Below are 23,471 nucleotides of genomic sequence, written 5' to 3'. Positions count from 1 at the left end.
TCTATTATTACATTGGCTATCCTATAATGATGTGCACTTAGATAGCATTTAACTTGTTACTGTTTCATATAGTGACCTACATATTTATTTACAAATAAACACAGGTTGGGGCGCCTGGGTGGCTCAATCAATGAAGCATCTGACTTCAGCTCCAGTCATGATTTGTGGTCTGTGTGTTCGAGCCCCGCATTGGGCTCTGTACTGGCAGCTTGAAGCCTGGAGCCTGCTTCAGATTCTGTGTCTCCCTCTCTGTCTGCCCCTCCCCCGCTCATGTTCTGTCTGTCTCTCTCTCAAAAATGAATAAAAATTAAAAAACAAACAACAAAAAACAAAAAAAATAAAAAAGCAAATAAACCAGGTTAAGATTTAGTTCCAAAATGCTCAAATATTACCTGGAAGAAAGAGCATGGATGGGAATTACTAAAACTAGCATAAGTAAAGTCATAAAGGAGACTGATTATTAAAATTTTTCCTCTTTCTATCCCTAGTCTTTGTCTCCTTCCTCTACCAGAAAACTTCCAATCATCCCTCAAAGCCCACTGTGCTATCTCTCTTAGAAGCTTTCCCCAGCTCCAGGAAACAGAGTTTGGTGCTTTGTCGTTCTTTGTATCACACCACTTTTATCATGTTTTATGACATTTTTGTTTATATATCTCTCTTCCAACTTTGAACCCTTTAGGAAGAAAACCAAATCATTAATAAAGTTGGTATATGGTTGTTAAAATGGGCTCTGCAACCAAACTACCTATGTTCCAACCCTGGTTCCACAGCCATGTGAGTTTGGGCACAATCCTTAAAATTGTTTGCAAAATGAGGAAAATTAGACTATGTACTCATTGAGTTATTACAAGGATTAAATGAGATAATAACATACAAAGTGCTTTGAATAGCAGCAGGCTCAGGTAAGTGTTTGCCATTATTTCTTTTTCTTTCAAGATCGCTATTGTCGTGCTTAATGTCAGCATTGACATACTGTAATCGTGTATAAAAAGGAAGAAGAAATTCCATAACAAAAATGCACTTCTAATGTGGTTTTTTTGTCAGTTCTCCAAATGGTTAGAGTTAAATAAGGAGCGCAGATGATGAAAGTATGTGTTCAGGGACTGACTTTGATTGCCCCCTTGTCCGACGTTGGAGTTTCTTCATTGAGCCTCCAGTTATTTTCCTAAAATATTTTATAAGAAATCAAGAGTACTTGTAAACATTCTTATGCCCTACAGAGTTCTAAAACAATTCAGGCAAGGAACAGTGGATCTGGATGACCACGTTTGTATTAAATGATTTTCTTCAGAAACACTTTGACAAAATTAGGTACAGCCTGGGAAGCAATAAAGGAGCTGCTCCTTCCCAGTCACCGAAAACTCTATGAGCCAAACTCTCGTGTTCTGGCCACGGACACTTGGTGCTTGTCCCTGCTCTGCCTCCCGGTGAACCTCTCTGGCAGTGAACGTCCCAGAAAAGCTTTCACCATATACATAGGGAGCAGGGAGCCAGGAGTATGTGCAGGGAATGGAGAGTCGTGCAAAGCAGTGTCCTCATCCTGAGAAGGCTCCCCATCTAGCAGGGACGACAACCCACTGAAACTCTGACTGGAATGTATCCAATTCAGCCAACTAATACTGAGCATCTACAAAGTTCCAGCGTTATTTCAGGCGCTAGGAAGCAAACAGTGAACCCAAAAAGCAAAACCAACTAAGCCGACCTTAAAGAAAACAAAGTCTATAGGGAATGATGTACTATGGGGACAAATAAAGCAGGAAAGGGGGTCAGATGATCCTAAAAGAAAGGGAAGCAGATATGCAGTCTTAGATGTGAGGGTAAGGGAGGAACCCATGGAGACTTGGGGATTTTGTGGGATGGATTAGATGTTTGTGCCCCACCCCCAATTCATATATTGAAATCCTAATTCCAATATGATGGTATTTGGAGGTGAGTCCTTTGGGAAGTAATTAGGTCATGAGGGTGGAGTCCTCATATATGGGATTAGTGCCCTCATAAGAAAAGGCCAGAGGGCTGACTAGCTTTTTTCCCCACCATGGGAGGATATAATGAGAAGATGGCAGTCTGAAATTTGGAAGAGAATTTTCAGCAGATCCTTACTGGGCTGGCACCCTGATATTGGACTTCCAGCCCCAAGAACTGTGGGAAATAAATGTTTGGTGTTTAAACCACCCAGTCTATGGTAATTTATCACAGCGCCTGGGCAAACTAGGATCATGCACATGAAGTATGTATATCAAAGAGTTTTTTTATTTTTGAAAACAGACTTCTGCTCTTCTCTGGTATAACTTATGTCATGGAAAACTAACATTCTTAATCATTTGCCTATTTAGTAAATTGTGACTAATGAGAAACATTTTCCATTGCTATTTCACTGTATAACTAGATATGAATTCCTCAGACCAAAAAGAGCCTAAGAAAAAATAAAATAGAACTTAAGAATTCAGTAAAAACTAAATTCCTATTTATTAGCATTTCGATAATAACTCCCAAAGCAGATCACAAAATGTGCAATAAATTATTTTTTATGTTTGGGACTATTGAAGAAACAAAGGAAATGTTTAAAACCATCTTTGGTTGTTCAAATGAAGAAAACATCAGAAACTAAAAAGCTATTCAATTTCATCAAGCCTCCATACTCTACAACAGATCACACAAAATCTTCTTTGTGGATAAAGCTCCAACTTCTGAGAGTTTGAAAGACGCTTATGGTTTTGGGAAATGAATACACTGATCTCCAGTGGAAAATGAAAGATTCCCAAAACTCATCAGAGGCAACAATTCAAATTCTTGCTGGAAATGAACAAATAGTGTACCTCTGAAATATACAAGGTTTTTTTTGGATAAATGGAAATTGATTTCAATAACTAAACTTTCTGTTAGTGTTTCAAAAACTTACATTGTCTTGCAATCACCTGGGTGCTTCTTAAAACTGCTAAGTGGAGACTCAGGTCTCAAGATTAGAATTTGAAAATAGAATCAGAGAACCTGCATGAGAATCAAGTACCCTGGAGATTCGGATTCTAGGGGTCCGCAGACAAAATGTAGTTGCCCCTGGAATGCAATGAAAATAAACAAAAAATCCACTTCTACCTAAGGAAATATGAAAGTACTGCACACACAACCCATAAATATTTCCACACGTTCTGATTAAGAGTGGCTTTATAATTAACAACCCATGTGTGTAACTCCTGAAATGAGCCCTTTCTATTTGGAGATTATCCACAGGTCATTGTTAGGAAAGAAGCTCCTCCCCACCCTTTGGTTTCCATGATGACACATCTTCCCTAAACCATCATGGCATCACTTGGTTTTCACTCCCTCTCTCCTTGTGGAGGAATGACTTATCTGATTAGTAAATCTAGGAGGAATAGCTTTCCTGCTCTGTGCATGTTCTCCATTGTGTTTTTCTGGGAGTAAACTCCCCACAAAGAGGAAGATTCCCCTGCATTCTTCTAAACCTCAGTCTCCCTTGGGCAGCACCACCCTTCAGAGACTGTGGCTGGGGAGGTTGAGTCCGGGGGGGTGGGGGGGGGGTCCATCCTAGGCAGCATTGCTTGTGACTGAGAGGCCAGGTCTGTCTAGTTTGAATCCAGTCAGCAAGTCCGGGAGGCTCTCACATGGAGCTACAACCTCCATCTGGTTTCTACCATCAACAGACTGCGTTTTTCTCTCTTCCATTCCTTTGTCTTTGTTATTCGTTCAAAATAAGGTGGGAAGAAAAGGGATGCTATTTATCCATCTCCCTTCAAAACCCTGATAGTCAGAACAAGGGCAGATATCAGAGTAGCAATATTAGTCATCGATCTCAACACTGAAACCAACAAGCTACGTTTGTCCCATTTTATCCAAAAACAAGCCTAGAAAGAAAAATTTGTAGTGGTGAGAATATGATTTATAACTAACATGCAATCTCAGCTTTAAGACATTTACCCAAATCTCCAAAGTTGCTTCAATTCATCTATCACCCATCAGATCTGGACTTAAAATAAAGCATAAATAGTTAGAATATTTTGACAGAATATCGTTGGGAGCCCATTTAATTTCTCTAATCTTTATTTTTTCTGTAAAATAGGAATAAAAATTTATCTCTCTTCTTAAAAAGCTAAGGCAAAAATAAAATGGGAGTCCATATCATGGTGATTTATCCACAATAAAATAATACGCTATTATGAATTATTATTTCTTTTATGAATTAAATCCTATTATTCAGGAATTTGGTATTTTTTTTTTTACTCAAGGAATCATGTAATTTTTCTACATGTACTTTTTTCAGGTTAAGCAGCAATGATTGATAGAGGAAATCCTACATGTACTAGGAAAGGTGCTTTTTGTTTTATGGATAATGAAGGAACAAGACATGCTTCCCGTTGTCAAGAAGTTTTTATGTAAGAGAATGATACAACACACACTGGGAACAAAAAGTAAAAAGAGAACAGGAAAGTGGACTTTGTGGAGTAAAAATCAGAAGGAAAGAGGAGGTTAAAAAATTAAAAGGGGACTAGGCTTGATTTTATAATTTTTTTTTTAACGTTTATTTATTTTTTGAGACAGAGAGAGACAGAGCATGAACGGGGGAGGGGCAGAGAGAGGGAGACACAGAATCGGAAGCAGGCTCCAGGCTCTGAGCCATCAGCCCAGAGCCCGATGCGGGGCTCGAACTCACGGACCATGAGATCGTGACCTGAGCTCAAGTCGGACGCTTAACCGACTGAGCCACCCAGGCGCCATAGGCTTGATTTTAAAGTCAGCCTAGCCCCAAATGGATGGAGGAGAGCAGGCAGGTAATTTCAATGGCGATGAACACATGGGTAAAATCAGACAGGAATGGACATGGTGTGAGTGCCAGAGTAGTTGTTCAAGTTGATTTCTTCCCTCTGGTAAACAGCTCATGAAGCATGGTCTATTTCAACAAGCATGCACGCCAACTTCTCAGTTATGGTTTTTGGTAGGAACGTGGCACAAGTATGATTTTAAAAAGTCTCTTATAAAACCTCTCTGGATTGTCTTTAAACAACTTTTGAATTTGTTATATTCTCAGTATAAAAATAATTGGATACACATTATTATATATGACTACAGGATTGCCATTTATTGAGCGTTATTTACTTTGGAATCTGTATTTTACACACACACACACACACACACACACATACACACACACACATTCCTCAACCCTTAGTTCTTACAACAACCCAATGAAGGTCTGTTGCTATTTTACATAAGACAAGCTTGAATTTTGGAAAGCTGAAATAACTTGTCCAAGACCCCACATCTTGTAAACAATGCTCAGGAATCCAAACCTACTTAAACGTATACTCTTGACCACCATACATAGTCTAACTCTGGCCACACCACCTACTGATTGGGTTGAAAATTAGATTTTGCCATGAAGCTAAGAAACATACCTCAACCATAGTGAAAATATATGATTCAAATATTTCATTATTTTTATATCATCATTCTTATGATGATCTATATGACCGTATAGGTTATTAACAATCATTAGAAGAAAAGAGATATTGATCTGGCAACAAAGAAGAGAGTGTTCTTCACCATCAGGGAAATACAAATCAAAACACAATGAGATACCACCTCACACCTGTCAGAATAGCTAACATTAACAATTCAGACAACAACAGATGTTGGCAATGATGCAGAGAAAGAGGGTCACTTTTGCAATGCTGGTGGGAATGCAAACTGGTGCAGCCACTCTGGAAAACAGGATGGAGGTTCCTCAAACATTAAAAATAGAACTACCCTATCACCCAGAAATTGCACTATTAGGTATTTATCCAAGGGATACAGGTATGCTGTTTCGAAGGGGCACATGCACCCCTATATTTATAGCAGCACTATCGACAATAGCCAAAGTATGGAAAGAGCCCAGATGTCCATCGATGGATGAATGGATAAAGAAGACGTGGTATATATACAATGGAGTATTACTCGGCAATCAAAAAGAATGAAATCTTGCCATTTGCAACTACATGGATGGAACTAGAGGGTATTATGCTAAGCAAAATTAGTCAGAAAAAGTCAAATATCATATGACTTCATTCATATGAGGACTTTTAAAAAAATTTTAATGTTTATTTTTGAGAGAGAGAGAGAGAGAGAGTGATCAAGGGAGGGGCAGGAGAGAGGGAGACACAGAATCCATAGCAGGCTCAAGGTTCTGAGCTGTCAGCACAGAGCCCGATTTGGAGCTCAAACTCATGAACCATGAGATCATGACCTGAGCCGAAGTCAGAGGCCTAACCGACTCAGCCACCCAGGCGCCCCATAGGACTTTGAGACACAGTACAGATGAACATAAGGGAAGGGAAGCAAAAACAACATAAAACAGGGAGGGGGACAAAACATAAGAGACTCTTAAATATGGAGACCAAGCAGAGGGTTACTGGAGGGGTTGTGGGAGGGGGGATGGGCTAAAGGGGTAAGGGGCATTAAGGAATCTACTCCTGAAATCATTGTTGCGCTATATGCTAACTAATTTGGATGTAAATTTAAAAAAATATAATTAAAATTAAAAAAAAAGAAAGTGAGTGTTCTTCAGCCTGAAGCTAAGCAATTTTTTTCTTTGTGGGGGTGCAATAACTAAGTGAACATTCTAGCCTTCATCTTCTTTTCTGATGATTTCTCCAGCTACTCTGGGTTAAAATTCTGGCACAAAAATTATTTGGAACCATTTGTTAAGCCTGTTTTGTACTCATCATGTTTATTCTCCTTGAGCAGTAACGTTGTGAATATTGACTAGACTGAGTGCTTAGTTGATATCATCGGAAATAAATATTTAAATATTTTCTCATCTTTGAAGGAAAAACAGAGCTAATATGGAGTAACTGATGCTGAGATGGGACAGGGCCAAGTGAAATGTAAAGGAGCCTAATTCTCACCTACGGAGTCAGACTTATCATTATGCTAGAAAATTTGGGGGAAGATCATTTTAATTAGGAGGTACAGTACATAAATATTCTCTAGCAGCATACAGGGTCGAGAGGAGGGGAAATCTCTCATTTGTTTACTTAATTTCATGACACTTTAAATAATTCTACATAGTTCTATTTAATTCTATTTAATCAAATTCTCTAACCAACAGAGGGTGAAAAGAATGAAATAATAATGTAATTAATTTAACTTTCAACCCTCTGCTTGGAAGTTTTATTCTTTTTTTTTTAACGTTTATTTATTTTTGAGACAGAGAGAGACAGAGCATGAACAGGGGAGGGGCAGAGAGAGAGGGAGACACAGAATCTGAAACAGGCTGCAGGTTCTGAGCGGTCAGCACAGAGCCCGACTCATAGACTGTGAGATCATGACCTGAGCCGAAGTCGGACGCTTAACCGACCAAGCCACCCAGGCGCCCCATCAACCCTCTACTTGGGATTTGCCTCTAGTCTCTCCCACCATAGATACATGTTAATGGGATCAGAACCCAGCTTTATTTATTTATTTATTTACTTACTTAGTTACTTATTTAGAGAGACTCGGGCGGGGGGGGGGGGGGGGGGGCGGGGAAGAGAAGAGAGAAAGGGAGAGAAAGAATCCCATGCAGGTTCTGCAACATCAGCACAGAGCCCAATGCGGGGTTTGAATGAAGGAACCATGAGATTGTGTCCTGAGCTGAAGTCAAGAGTCAGACACTTAACCGACTGAGCCACTCCAGTGCCCCAGCACTCAGAAGAAGGAACAAGAAGAAGCAAATCAAGGAAAGGATAACCAGAGTTAGTCAATTCTTATCTTTTATCCCTGCTTATCTGTGAGTTTGGCTTCAGACTAATACTCTTGATATGTCAGAATACATAATGTGCTTGAAACATCAGCAGACTGTCTGTGGCTTACCATGCAAAGCATAAGCCAGGTCTAAGAGCGAAGAACATGGCGCCTTAAGGAACGCCCCCACTGACACCATTCAAAATGAAGTGAGTGGAAAGTTCTCTAAGACGAGGCAGTTCATGGTGTAGCTGTCATGGAACACGGTTTCAAACCACTTTTACCGACTTGAAATATTTCCCTCCATTCCCAGCCTGAGAAAACTTATTGAAAGTAGCTGACAGACTTTCCTTAAATAAGTATTCCGGGGCTTAAATTGTCCCCTTAAAAACAGACATATTCAGGTCCCTCTGGAGTGGGGTGGGGTGAAGAGATTTGTCTTCATGGAAAAATTTCCCCGCTCACCTTAAACAGCCATTAGCAAGAATAGCTCCTATTATTGTAAAATGTGTGTTTTTGAATACATTAACTTGACAGGTCAACTCTGAACTTCACAAAGAATTTGCAACTATGGGATTTCTTCGCTGATTTTGTGTTTTCCCTCGAGTACACCTATAAAATGCTAAGCTATGTGTGAGCTTCATTGTTGATGTATTATAAAAGAGATATACAACAATATTGAGGCCAGCTTACTATTTGGAGCATGATATTTTTAGTCTAAAATCTTATTAGGGACCTAGAACTTTTGTGCACATTTTTAATGAGGTACATTTTCAAAGAGAGTTTTAGCTAGACAATCACCTATTGTCATGAGGAATGCATTTGGCTAATTCACTCCGTGTCTCCTTGAACATTTGCAGCAAGGTGTTCACCCTACTTCTTACTCAGGTGATGTTTAGAAGCCTCTGGTAATTTCTTCTTCAATGCACCAGTGATATGTAGGAATTGCTGGGTATAGTGAAGACAGATGTGGGATGTGGCTATTTATTTAGGTGCCTGAGTGTTCTAATTATTTTTTAAATTATTTATTTATTTAAAAAAAATTTTAATGTTTATTTATTTTTGAGAGAGACAGAGACAGAATGCGAGTGGGTTGCGGCAGAGAGAGAGAGGGAGGCTCAGAATCTGAAACAGACTTCAGGCTCTGAGCTGTCAGCACAGAGCCTGATGCGGGGTTCCAACTCACAAGCTGTGAGATCACGACCTGAGCTGAAGTCTGATGCTCAACCGACTGAGCCACCCAGGCACCCCAAGTGTTCTAATTATTTTATAGTTATCCATTTTCCCCTGTAATTTGTTCAAATTTGAAATCATATCACCAATTTACCTCACTGCTGCCAGATCTTCATTATTTCCTGTTTATTTATTAGAGAGTTTCTGTGACCAGGTCATTAATAATTAGATGTTTATTGACACATATAAGTCACTCCTACTTAATTCTATTCAAATGGATGTCTGGGAGAGTAACTGGCCCCAAATATACTTTGTTGATTTTACTAATCCAGAGATGTTGGAGTATTTCTTCACGTATCACAGAGATTTAGAAAATGAAAACAAAAACTTAGCTCTTATAGGGAAGGTCAGAATGAGAAAATGTGAGCTCTAGCTTCTGAAATCTCTGGTTGATTCCAATTCTACTGTTTGATTGCTCATAAAGTAGACAAGTTATGTAGCCTCTTTGAACAAATTTTCTCATCTATAAAAGTGGTTATAGAAAATACCTATGAACTGTCTGACATGCAACCTAGTATAAATTGCAACACAAAATATTCAGAATCAACAAAAAGAAATGTGTATTTTTGGCAACTCTGCTCACAGTGTCTGCGATCCTTTCTACCAATAGTTATGTAAGGGGAGACAAAGTAATCATTAGAAATTTTGAATTACATGGGGTGCCTGGGTGGCTCAGTCAGTTGAGCGTCTAGCTTCGGCTCAGGTCACGATCTCACAGTTTGTGAGTTCGAGCCCTGTGTTGGGCTCTGTGCTGACAGCTCAGAGCCTGGAGCCTGCTTTGAATTCTGTGTCTCCCTCTCTCTCTGCTCCTCCCCCATTCATGCTCTGTCTCTCTCTCTCCTTCAAAAATAAATAAAAACACTAAAAAAAATTTAAAAAAAAGAAATTTTGAACTACAATACAGTCAGTGCCTTGTCTCTAAACTCTTCTGTCTCAAAGTTACTGGACAATTTTAAAGACCTATAAAGTTCATATTATGGTGATTTCCATCTTGTGGGCAAGGGAATGGAAGTCCAGACAGGTCTGGAGATTTGCATAGGACTCACAGCCAGCATATTTCAGGGGCAGGATTTGACCCTATGTCTTTTCTGTCTTCAAAGCTCAGTGTTTCCTAACCTCAGTATTGCTCTGCCTCGGCAAGCAAGCTCTACCATTAATTCACAAAGGGACTCTATGTGCCTAATTACTTTATCATGACCTATTTAACATAAGAGAGTTTGACTGGATAGATTTTCATATCTTCTTAGACAAGGATCTATAATGCTTGGTTTTAGACCTTGTTACATGAACAAAACACACCAAATTTTTCCTTGAGCTGAGTATATCTCTAACAAGAGACATTTCTCTCCCTCCCTGCCATTTAAATTCATCTAAGAAAAATTGATGAATTTGATTGCAAAGATGGGCATGATGATTGGGAAAGGCTAGTACTGTTTCATACAGACAGAGCATCCTGATTGACAACAGAACAGGAAGAACATCTTCAGGCCACAATGGAAATTTCCTGTCTGCACAAAATAAGATTCCTAATGTTAGCTTAGAAGCCATTAGCAATTCACCCCTAGGACAGTTTCTTAGCATTGAGCTGGCCAATATGGTTTTTAGGGTCGACCTTCAAAATGTCCCCTAACCAATAGCACAGTGATAGTGTGCAAACCACTGGGGATACCTACGTTATGATGGGGCAAGTGGATTGTGCAATTCCTTTAAAAAGCAATTTGCCCTTACATATATGTCCAGAGATTTGAAACATTTCATTCTGTTGTCCCATTAATTCTTCTTCTAAGATCCTATCTTAAGAACATAATTCTATGCTGATGCATAGGGGCACTTGTACCCCAATGTTTATAGCAGCACTCTCAACAACAGCCAAATTATGGAAAGAGCCTAAATGTCCATCAACTGACGAATGGATAAAGAAATTGTGGTTTATATACATGATGGACTACTACGTGGCAATGAGAAAGAATGAAATACGGCCCTTTGTAGCAACGTGGATGGAACTGGAGAGTGTGATGCTAAGTGAAATAAGTCATACGAGAAAGACAGATACCATATGTTTTCACTCTTATGTGGATTCTGAGAAACTTACCAGAAGACCATGGGGGAGGGGAAGGAAAAAAAAAAAAAAGAAAGGTTAGAGAGGGAGGGAGCCAGACTCTTAAAAACTGAGAACAAACTGAGAGTTGATGGGGGGTGGGAGGGAGGGAGGGGAGGGTGGGTGATGGGTATTGAGGAGGGCACCTGTTGGGATGAGCACTGGGTGTTGTATGGAAACCAATTTGACAATAAGTTTCATATTTTAAAAAAAAAGAACATAATTCTAATTATATAAACAATTTATACACAAAGATTTTATTAAAGAAATTTTCAAATACTGGAAAATATGCAAATAACTTCCATGTCCTAAAATCAGGGTAAGTAATTTATACACACACATTTATAGAATATAATGTAGGCATTAAAATATTTATGAAGGATTTGTGAGCTAATATAAAAATACTTCTGCTCTAATACTGAATTTAAATCTATAATTTTTGTAATTTTTAAGTATTATTTTGAAGTTTAAAGGAACAAGTCTATGTGGGAAAAACTAAAAGTAAATAGAAAATATTACCAGTGTTTTCCTTTGGTGGGTCTAAGGGTACTTTCTTCATATTTCTTTCTTTTTATATATTTATAAGATTTCTATGATGACTGTTTATTACTTTTGTAATGAAAAACATACTCCTTCTCAACACTCAGTTTTGGTTTCCAATAATGAGTGTAATGAAAAACATACTCCTCAACACTCAGTTTTGGTTTCCAATAATTTCAATCTATGATGTTTTTAGACTTAAGTTCACTTTTTTTAAAATGTTTATTTATTTTTGAGAGAGTGACAGAGTATGAGTGGCGGAGGGGCAGAAAGAAAGAGGGAGACACAGAATCCGAAGTAGGCTCCAGGCTCTGAGCTGTCAGCACAGTGCCCGACATGGGGCTCAAACACAAGAAATGTAAGATCATGACCTGAGCCAAAGTTGGACACTTAACCAGCTGGGCCTCCCAGGTGCCCCAACTTAAGTTTAATTTTATGATTTATAAATATGTGTATTAAAAAAGCTTATACACTATGTTTGATCAGACCTCAGCCCAATGGTTCTCAAGATGAGAGGAGGTGATTTTGTCTGCCTTCCTGCCCCTGGGATGTTAGGAAACACCTGGAGACACTTCTGGTTGTCACAGTTCAGGAAGAGGTGCTCTTGGCATTTAATAGGTAGAGGCCTGGGATGCTGCCAATTGTCCTAGAATGCAGAGGAGAGCAGCCATAATGAAGAATTAGCTCAAAATATTAATAGTGTCAAGGTTGAAAACCCTAAAAATTATATCAGTTCAAGGCTGTTGTGGAACTAGAACAAACAATTCTAAAATGTATATGGAACGACAGAAGATCCAGAATAGCCAAAGCAATCTTGAAAATGAAAAGCATAGCTGGAGGCATCACAATTCTGGAGTTCAAGTTATATTATAAAGCTGCAGTAATCAAAACAGTATGATTTTGGAACAAAAATAGATACATAGATCAACAGAACAGAATAGAAAACCCAGAAATGAACCCACAATTATATGGTCAATTAGTCTTCAACAAAGGAGGAAAGAATATCCAATGGGAAAAAGACAGTCTCTTCAACAAATGGTGTTGGGAAAACTGGAAAAGAATGCAAAAGAATGAAACTGGACCACTTTCTTATGCCACATACAAAAATGCATCCAAAATGGATTAAAGACCTAGAAAAATCTAGGTATGTAACTTCTTACTTATAGGCAGTAACTTCTTTGATATTGGCTGTAGCAACTTTTTTTTCCAGATATGTCTCCTGAGGCAAGAGAACCCAAAGGAAAAATAAACTATTGGGATTACATCAAAATAAAATCTTCTACACAGCAAAGGAACAAATCTAACAGGAAATCTATGGCATGGGAGAAGATATTTGCAAATAACATATCCAGTAAAAGCCTGGTATCCAAAATATGTAAAGAACATAAAATGCAACATCCAAAAAACAAATAATCCAATTAAAAATGGGCAGAAGACATAAAAGTCATTTCTCCAAAGAAAACATCCAGATGGCCAACAGACACATGAAAAGCCGTTTATCATCACTTACCATCAGGAAAACACAAATCAAAACTACAATGAGATATCACCTCACACCTGTCAAAATGACTAAAATCAAAAACACAAGAAACAACAAGTGTTGGCAAGGATGTGGAGAAATAGGAACACTTACACGCTCTTGGTAGGACTGCAAACTGGTATAGCCGCTGTAGAAAACAGTATGAAAGTTCCTCAAAAAGTTAAAAATAGAACTACCCTAAAATCTAGCAATCACACTACTGGGTATTTACCCAAAGAATACAAAAACACTAATTCAGAGGGATACATTCACTTCTATGTTTATAGCAGCATTATTTACAATAGCCAAGATATGGAATCACCCTAAGTGCCCATCGGTTAATGAATGGGTAAAGAAAATGGGGTATATATACACACAATGGAATAGTATTCAGCCATAAAAAAGAATGAAACCTTGCCATTTGCAACAACATGTGTGGAGGTAGAGAGTACAATGCTAAGCGAAGTTAGAGAAAAACAAATGTCATATGATTTCACTCATGTGGAATTTAAGAAACAAAACAAATGAGCAAAAGAGAGAGAGAGAGAGAGAAAGAGAGACAAACCAAGAAACAGACTCTTAATTACAGAGAACAAATTGATGGTTACCAGAGAGAAGCTGGGTGGGGGGATGGGCGTAAAAGGTGATGGAGATTAAGGAGTCCGCTTACTGTGATGAGCACTGGGTGTTGTATGGAATTGTTGAATCACTATATGGTATTCTTGAAACTAGTATTACACCGTATGCTAACTAACTGGAATTTAAATAAAAACTTAAAAAAAGATGTTGTGAAAACTGAGAAGTTTATCACTAAGACCTCTGAATAAATTGTCTATCCATTATCTACCCAACCTTTCCATAAGGTACTGAGAATACAGAGGTAAGTGCCTGCCTACGTGGTGCTTGAAATTTAGGAAAAGAGAAAGACATAGAAATCAAGAATTTAATGTAGTTTGAAGTGCTAAGATAGAGTACTTTAGGATAACAGAAATGGACACTTAATCCAGCTAGGTGGTTCAAGGGAAGCTTCTGGAACAGACGGCTCCAGAGCTGAGCTTAAACAATGAGAAGGAGCTAATCAGGTGAAGACCGATGGGATTTGTATTCTAGAAGGAGGGACATTCAGCATGCAAGCAAAGGCATGAAGCAGGAAACAGCACAGAGCGCTTGAGAAATATAGGTTTGATAGCAATGGAGCATAAAATGGGCACAGAGGCAGAGAAGCCCCACAGTCAGAGTGTCTTTTGATGCTTGAGGAAGCCAAGAAATGCTTCTTAGAGAAGGAAGAATATGAGCCAAGAGTTGAAGGTTGAAAAGTCGTTTCCAGGAATATGAGGAGGGAAGGGCTTTTGGGGAGAAAGAACAGTATATGCAAAAATGTGGCAGCTGGAGACAGCGTGAAGCTATTCAAGTAACTTCAGTACAGTACAGTACTCCTGGAACAAGAAATAGCAGAAGGAGGAAGAGAAGGGACTGGTCTGATCCCATCTTTGTATCAGATGCAAAGAACATGGAGATTTTATGTTGTAGGTGATACAGAAGGCTCTTGAGCCTGATCTCAGTCCCCCCATATTTGGAGAGATTTCTGTTGTGAGAATACGAAGTCAGATTGGAAGAGAATGGGGGGGGGGGGGAATGCAGTTAAGATGGGAAAAGTATATTGATGTAAAGAGTCCATCAAAAAAGGAGCTGAGAAACCCACTGATAAGTATTTGTTGAGGCTCCATTATATACTCTCTACTGCTCTGGACCCAGTGGAAATACAAGGAAAATTGACTCTGTACTGAGGTAATTGAAGAGAAAATCAATTACACAAATGACGTGATTTGGTGAACAGTGCATGAAGGTTTATTATTATTGTGTTATGTGGTATAACATGTATCAAGACTGACTGAATTTAGATTAGGATATGAAGACAGGGAATAGGTTCTAGTGAGGGCTTACATGAAGAAATATGGGTGTATTTGAGTAAATGAGGCATTGTGGGAGAAAAGGGAATAAAATGTGAGTCAGGATTTAGAAACTGGGATCAACATGAGTTATCCTTGAAAATGTGAAAATAGGTTTGATCAATTGTCAGTAGTTCTCAAGAATGAGTGATACCGAGTGCTAAAAGTGTCACCCAGATTTAGCTCAAAGCTCACCTTTGCGAGTCCTTCCTGAACCTCCACCCCTTTCTAAATAGGACTGACTAGTCAGTCTCTTCCGTATGTCCCCGGAGGGACACACACATCCTTGCACAGATGTGAGACCAGGGCAATTTACTAAACCGATGTGTTTGCACGTTCATTTGTATATAAACCCCTATTCACCAAATCTGTGCTTTCAGTTCCCAATTACTAGCACAGTGCCTGGTACAAGGATTACATTTAAAAACGTTTCTTTCATGGATAATTTGTTAAAAGAACAGAACATGCCCAAGATGGTGTCACATAGGCCAAGTCATCAAACCAGGGCTTAATGCCTTAACTAACTGCAGTTTCAACCTCTCCCAGAAATGTAAGTTTTAACCTGTCGGTCAGGAATTTTCTGATAAGCACCAATGAGGTAATTTGTCACAGGAGTGCCCTCCATCCCTCAAAGGAAGATGACTTATTCTGTGTGATAATGTTCCTTGGTCTTCCCCCTAAGGAAATCGACTTTGCCTGGAAAAATCCTTTCTTTTCTTCTGCTATTAACTCTTTGCCCCACTTTCCTTCCCATAAAAACCTTGCATTTCATACAACTCCTCAGAGCCCCCTCTGCTTGCTAGATGGGACGCTGCCTGATTCATGAATCATTTAACAAAGCTATTTAGACCTTCCTATTTACTCAGTTGAGTTTTTGTTCTTTAACAGACTGAATGAATGACCATGTTTAGGAACAGGTATGATGGATGTGAAGAACAAAGACAGCCGTGATACTGATGTTAGAACACTCAGTATTTGTTGAACTCTCAGCTCCAGGCACTGGGCTAAGCAGAATTTTAACAGATATTTAATTTTCTTCTCACAATACTCTTATGACATAGTTACTATTATTCTCCCCATTTTACATGTGAGAAAACTGAGGTCAAGGTGGAAAATAAACGTTGACTGAGACCATGTGGCCAGTGAAAGGTAGAGATGTGTAGTGACTTCAGGTCCGTCTCACTTCGAGAAATGTGATCTTACTCAGGATTTGAATATCTTTCATTTTCAAGAAATGGAAAGGGCATAATGCCACCTGTCCTAGAGGCAACGATACCTAAAATGAAAAGCAGTAAGAGGGCATCCCAAAATGTCTAGCCCCAGCGCTGACTCATTGTGTGACAAAATCATGCGGATGCCTTACTTTATATAATGACCTCTACGTTGGCCTGAATATGCGGAATCAGGGAAGAGAACGCATTTTATTGGACAAACACATACATGCTAATTCAAATTATTTGCTGATTTGGCAGATAATTTCATCAAACCCCAAAGAGGGACTAGACTCCTCTCCATTCAATGAGACTGAGGGCTCAGAAAATCTAGACAAGTCTCCAAAAAGCAGTAACTCCTCAACCTCAGATCCCTTCTCAATGGGTTCCTTTACTGCCAGCTCTAGAATAGGGGTTGGCAAATTACAGTGACAGGCCAAATTGATCCTGCTGTCTGTTTGCATTCTCTGCATGCTAAGCATTGTTTTACATCTAAAAGGTTAAAAAATAAAACTACAAAAATGATATCTTGTGACAGAATAATTATATGATATTCAGATTTGCATGTCTATCAAGAAAGTTTTATCAGAGCATAGCCACGCGTATTCATTTGTATATTGCCTACAGCTGCTTCTGTACTGTAATGGAGTTGAGTAGTTATAATAGACAGCATGTCCTCAAAGCCTAAAATATTTACTATAGAACAAAAGTCTCATCACTGCTCCAGAATAAAGTTTAACAGGTGCCAAAGAACTCCGCGAACACATTGCTCACATTATGGGTTTATTGCCTAACTCGGTGTTTCTCCAAGCGCTGGTCCTTGACAGCTGTGTTAGCTTAAAGTGAGAAATCCTTAGAAATGTGAATTCTCAGACCCTAACCTAGACTTAGTGCATCAGAAACTTTGAGGATAGAGTCCAGCAATCTGTGGTCTAACAAGTCATGCAGGTAATTTTGATACACAGTAAAATTTGAGAACCACTGGTATAACTCAAGGAATTTGAACATCTTATCCCAACAAAATTACAAGCAAGGCATTTATTTATTGGCTCCTATTTGTATTCAAGGCACTAGCTACATGTTTCACTTATATTTTTGTATTCCGTAGAACAATCTTGAAAGGTTGGATTTATGAGCCTCATTTTACAGAAAAAGGAACTCAAGCTCAGGAAGGGAAACTTTAAACTTAGATCTGTCTGCTATATACCCTATACACCTGCCTCTCACCTTACTCTGCCCTCCTTCTGATCATGTGTGAGGAGAAAACGGACCCCTTCCATTCTGAGGGAGCTGCCCTGCTTTATCAACTGGGCCTTCGTGTTCCCTTAGTGAATTTAAGCAAGTCCAATCTCACAGAATATCAGCATCAGACAAGATCACTCTGTACCTTTGATCAATCAAGACAAAAACAAGACCACTCTGTAATTGTATGTGAGAAGAGGCATAAATATGAACTCTGTGTAAGCCACAAAAATGACCAAATACCCCCATCCTAGTTACTATAGCTTGTTTCTTTGCCAGTTACAGCTTTGGCCTCTGTCTAGTCTTCACTGCTTATAGATAAGATTTATTGAGATACTCGACCATGGAATTAGCCTGGCTTCTTGACTTAATTCAATCCAGAGCAAAGCCCCACTTCCAAATCATAATCCCCTGACACAAGCTCAAATACTGTCAAGTCCTTTCTAATACCTCCTTACCGAGATGTTTCACTGCTCTCCATGGTATGTCTTCCCCATCTCTGCAAAGAGCAACGAAGCCAAATTGTTCAACCACAGGTGTGCTCCTGATGACCTTGGCTAGAGGCCATTGAAATGTACAACTTCTTCACCTTCATCTCTCCTCCTCGTTAAGATTCCAGTTCTCTGTTTCTAGCTGGGGTGGGGAATGGGTTCCCAAAGTAAGCAAAACTGAAAAATAATATTCCCCAAACCAATCAGTACTGAGCATGATGCCAGATCCAGAGCAGACACTTGGGGTCTTAAATGGATTAATGGACTTTTAGAAGGAACCTGATTACAAACAACGATTTCAGGAAATAACTGTTCTTTTCTAAATTACAATTCACAGCCTCCAGTTTCTATCTGTCAGTCTTTCGATTCAATGCCACACTGTGTCTTCTTGCAGACTTCCCTGAAAACTTCCAACTGGATGGGAAGGCTCTTCTCTTCAAGTTTTCCAAAACCCTTTCTCCCTCTCACCAGACCCTTTTTAGTCTTGGATTTGTTATTCATGTTTGGAGTCTAATTGGAAAAAAAAAATCTCAATTTGAAAACTTTTAAGGACAGTAAAATACCCCTTTTTCCTCTATCCTCCTTCACACAGTAGGTGCTTGATATATATTTGTTCAATTTCACTTGTACATTTATGCGTTTTTTTTTTCCAGTTGTAAAATTGAAAGGGCTACTTTCCCTGCCAAATCAAAGCCCATGTAAGCTGGGCTTTTCCAACTCACTGCTGGGTATCGCATTTGGAATTATTTCCCATGGCCGTGGGGTTCTAATGAACAGCTGCTCCAGATGCCTCTGGTACATGGGTATCTCTACTCTGCAGTGGGATTTTGATCTGAAATCTCCCTCGTAGAAAAAAATAAAACAATGTAGCCAACTAATCAACAGTTTCCAGGCTACCATGGAAACTTGAAAGAGGCACTGGAGGCCCTCAATTATGTAGCGTACGTAGAAGTGCACAGGCACCATTCTTCTGTGACAGTTAAATGGCGCTCACCCCGTGATGTTTTGAGTGTCTTCTATACACCAAGCATTGTGGTAGATAGCACGGATAATTACGTCATCAAGGAGAAAGAATAAACCTGTGCTAATTCCCTCTGACACTTTTTGTTGTTATTGCTCCAGGAATTCCACATTGTGTATCACGTCCCTGTGTTGGTCTATGGTATTACCTTACCCAGAGCCCTGAATACACCATTGCTGGCATATGACTATGATAAAATTTCTTTATCCATAAAAGTCTAGCTAAAAGCCAACTCCTCCAGGGAGTCATTTCTGATCACTTCTAGCCTTTCCACTTGGACTTAATTTCTTTCCATTCTTTTTCTATATCTTGGACTTATGTTGATCTGTCTACCATAATGCATCGCCTTTTCTTTGTTTATATTTCCCATCTCCTTACACAAATGAGAGTTCTGTGATGGTAGAGATGATCTTTAATTCATCTTTGTATCCTGGGCCTAGCAGAGTGCCTGGAATATTGTAGACAATAGAGAAATATTTTTTAAATGCAAGTCACTGCTGGAACACAAATGGCAAAGTGATGGTCATTATTGAGGGGTGTGGGGCAGTGCATTACACTACTCTCTACACTTTTCTCTGTGCCTTTTTCCAAAATAAAAAGTTCAAAGTAAAAAGGTTGAAGACCTTGCAAGATGTCAGTATACATATCAGAACTGTTACGTTCCTATGGTAAGTGGCACTACCGTATCTATAACTATGACCTCTGTGTGCTTCACACTTCTTTTCTCTTCTCTTAAAAAAGATATTTAAAGTCTAAAACGTTGCCCTAAAATAAAATATAATTATGCTGTGCCGGAACAAGTGCAGGCCAAGGATGTTCTACTAAACACGAATTTCTGGAAAAACTGGAAACTGACAGTTCACATTATGTATTTTATTGAGAAAGGGAATCTATAGATTTTTGCCCTATTGTCTTTCACCTGAATTATTCCAAGAGCATTACTAGCATCTGCTTCCATTATTTTACTACAAATCTTCACCTACTCCCAGATAGACCCACCTAAAACAGTGGTCTGCTACGTTACTCATTTGTTTCCCCAAAGTGGAAGACTTTGAATCAGTGGTTCTTCACGGGTTCAAGAGCAAGCATACACTCTTAGCATTGAGCTTCAAGTCACCCCCTCTGCTATATCTCCCATTTCAACTTTCAACACCCATGTGTGCAAAAGCCACTGCCCTTATCCATGAAAGCTACCTCTTGTCAGTGCTTAGGGGCACAGCTCAAGATCTTTGCTTAACCTAGAATGTTCTCCCCTCCTCCAATTTGGGAAGCCCTTCTCACATTGCAAAGTCCTGTACAACTGTTACCTTCCATGAAGCCTTCCTCTGAGCCCTTTCAGGAGGCACCACCCCATCTATGCCTCTACAGGCCATTTCTTGCTTACGTCAGTTCATCCCCTTCTGTCTTGTTTGGTAATTAGTTTCTTTTCCTAGACTGTAAGTTCACTGAGGGTACATTCTTTTAATGCTCATCTTGCACACCTCTCTACTGTCTCAGCTTAACAGAGAAATCTGCACATGTTTAGAACTCAAAAGGAAATATATTATAGACTAATCTACGACACAGTGAGATTCACTTTCGGAGTGTTCCTCCTTGTTCTCCTTCGTAGTGAGTGGCTATGTGGAAAACCTCAAATCATCATATTAAAATCCCATTAGTCTTTTGAATCCTCTTTACAAATTGCTTTTGTTTTCTAAATGTTGAATTTCAACTGAAAGAGAATTACATTTTTAAAATAAGATTTTATCAAAATCGGAATCTCATTTAGGTGGGAACAGAAATGTTTCCCTTTATTCTTTTCCACCCATGGCTAATTTTCACTAGCCATTGGAGATGATAATACTAAGGTAGCATTGCTTTATCCCAACACTAATATAGACTCTCTCATTCAAACAGACTCAGAACTGCTTTCTAAGTAAATCAATGCACAGTCATACTAAATAAAATACTCTACAGTTGTACCAGAGAAGAATCATTGCCATGAGGATAGTATAAAAGTTCAACGTGGCCTAAAAGCTCACAGCTCTACTCCGGGTCTCATCTTCATTTCTCCATGAAAAAGAATGGTTAGTTCCCTGGCCTTATCCTGGGCTGTATTTTCTACTGCAGTCAGTGAAAAGTTTAGCAGTATACATGGGGATAGCCCTTTGGGACACCTTATCATTTGCAGGTAGAAAGGATGATATTTGGTGACTTTCTCTGTATTTTGTGCCTTTTTCTTATTCCTCCACCTGGCTGGAGATCATACACCCTAAGTCTGTTTCTGCTTGGATATGCCACAGCCTTAGAAAACACAGACAGGTGGCTTAGGCCAGAGTTCTTATGGTCTTATTCGATCTCACTGTTGGATTCTACCTGGATTATGCATTCATTGCCATTGACTATGTGTCACAGTCAAAATGTTGGGCAAGTCTTAGAGGCAAAGACGATCAGGACACCAGTTGGCTTGCTTTTGTTCTAATCCTGCCTCCACTCTATGATACAGTCAGTGGTCAGGCATAGCTCACTTAAATGCCATTCTTGGGTCCCACACTTGTATTGGGCTCAATGCCTTGCAGAAACTGTGTGGCTAGCGTGTAATATTATTTCTTGTGAATGTATTTCCCTCAGATATTCTTCAGCGTGTTAGTAGACAGTTCAGGACAAGATTCCAGAATTCAGAACATTTCCCACATGTGTTTTCATTAACTCTCTTTTCCAATATTAGGGGAGAGAAATAAGTAAAAAGGGTGTTATAGTAGGAAAAGAACCATAAAGTGCTCAGTAGTCCTTAGTTTTGGTCCTGTTTCTCCTTCAGTTAGTTTTGCCTTCTGATAAATCAGTTAACCTCTCTGGGCTGTAGCTGTTCTCCTACATAAAATGAAAGAGTTGAACTAGAGCAGAATTTTCTAATATGAGCTTCATAACAAAAAAGGATTGATTTGTGAAGTAAAATTGGTTATACCTCGTGCATGATGGTAACCTATATCTTTGTATTTTAACATGATCAAGGCCTACATATTGAATCCAAGTTTGCCCCAGCTTATTCAACATTTTAAATAATATCTATAAATGTGTATGTACATCATCTATATGTATGTGTGTGTATAAGAGATATAGATTCATATATGGATATAGGTAGTAATAGAATATGAATATGGATATCCATCCCAAGAAAGACATTTGGACTAGCTCAAAATTCTGTGATTCTAGTTGAGGGAGTCTGGTTTACAATTCTACTTTTCATATTGTTGGAAGTCAAATTGAAGGTTTCATCTGAAAACTGTCAACTTTAAGTGACATAAAAATGAACTTAAAGAATAAAAGCTGAGTCATGTGTAGGGGTCTTAAACCTGGGGACTCTGACTTTAAACGTGTACCTTGTCAACACTGGCAATGAAAGAACTGTGTGCTACCCCATAGCTCTGTGAAGGTTGACTTCCTCAATACCCCCATGGCTGTTTTCCTTTAGCGAATGCTACATCTAGCTATGAAACCAAGCTATGTTGAGTATTATGCACTTAATTTGGGTGACTATGGCTCAACCTAGTTCAGAGAACAAAAACTAATATAGTGATAAAATTTAACAGAAGGAAATTATTTCCATCAAAGAAATTGCAATGATCTCATCTGCATTTTATTATGATAACAACGTTAATACACTGAGGCAGAATCTCAAAATAATGCAAGATTATAGTGTAGTACTTGAAGAAGTTTGCTTATGCATTGTTTTCCTTCCAGGGGTTAAATACAATCACCGTGTAATGTGAGAAAAGGAAGAAATTAATTTCTGAAGTTTTATTTAATCCCAATACATTATTCTATTGTGTGCCTAAACAGAACTTGCCACAGAGTGAGAATACTTACAAGATGATATGAAAATCAAATGGGAACTTCTTACGTTCTTATAGTGATCTAAACAGTTAGAACCTAACAAACAAACATTTTAAACTTTAAAAAAAAAAAAAAAGACTTCCTAAAGATAAAATACATTGACCATTATAACATATTAGCAGAAACAACCTGTGTACCGGATGTAGTTTGGGATGATGTCATTTTAGCTAAGCATGGGCAGGCTAAATATTTCCATCATCTTCCAACATTACACACAATGTGAGAAGTGAATAGTCATAAATAACTCAGCAATAGAAGATCGAATCCTGATCCAGAAGGAATATTAGCAAGTGTCTTAGGAACTCCATTCTTTCGCTTGAGAAGAAAGGAGAGCTTAGATGTAGAATTGATCTTGAATGCTGAGGTTTAAAAGATTCAAAGTATGTCATTTCAGCAGAAAAACTATTTCATGAAAAAATACATGTGCATATATAGAGTGTGTATATATATATATTCACACACACATACACACACACATACACATCTATTCAAATTGTTAAAGCAAAGTTAATCAACATTTTTTACCCCCATCCTTGAATAATAAAATTGATATGAGTAGTAAAATTTATATTAGGTGG

General features: G+C 38.7%; 1 protein-coding gene across 2 annotated transcripts in view; it reads right to left on the bottom strand.

Annotated features, from left to right (window-relative positions):
• The window catches only part of KCNIP4 (potassium voltage-gated channel interacting protein 4), a 537,043-nt gene that overhangs the window by 201,048 nt on the left and 312,524 nt on the right, over positions 1-23,471 (bottom strand). The gene's annotated exons all lie outside the window — the stretch shown is intronic.

The sequence above is a fragment of the Panthera pardus genome, unplaced genomic scaffold (assembly GCF_024362965.1).
Source record: "Panthera pardus isolate Hobbes unplaced genomic scaffold, ASM2436296v1 HiC_scaffold_13, whole genome shotgun sequence".
In the NCBI taxonomy this organism is placed as follows: domain Eukaryota; kingdom Metazoa; phylum Chordata; class Mammalia; order Carnivora; family Felidae; genus Panthera; species Panthera pardus.
This window is presented reverse-complemented; position numbering and strand designations above follow the sequence as displayed.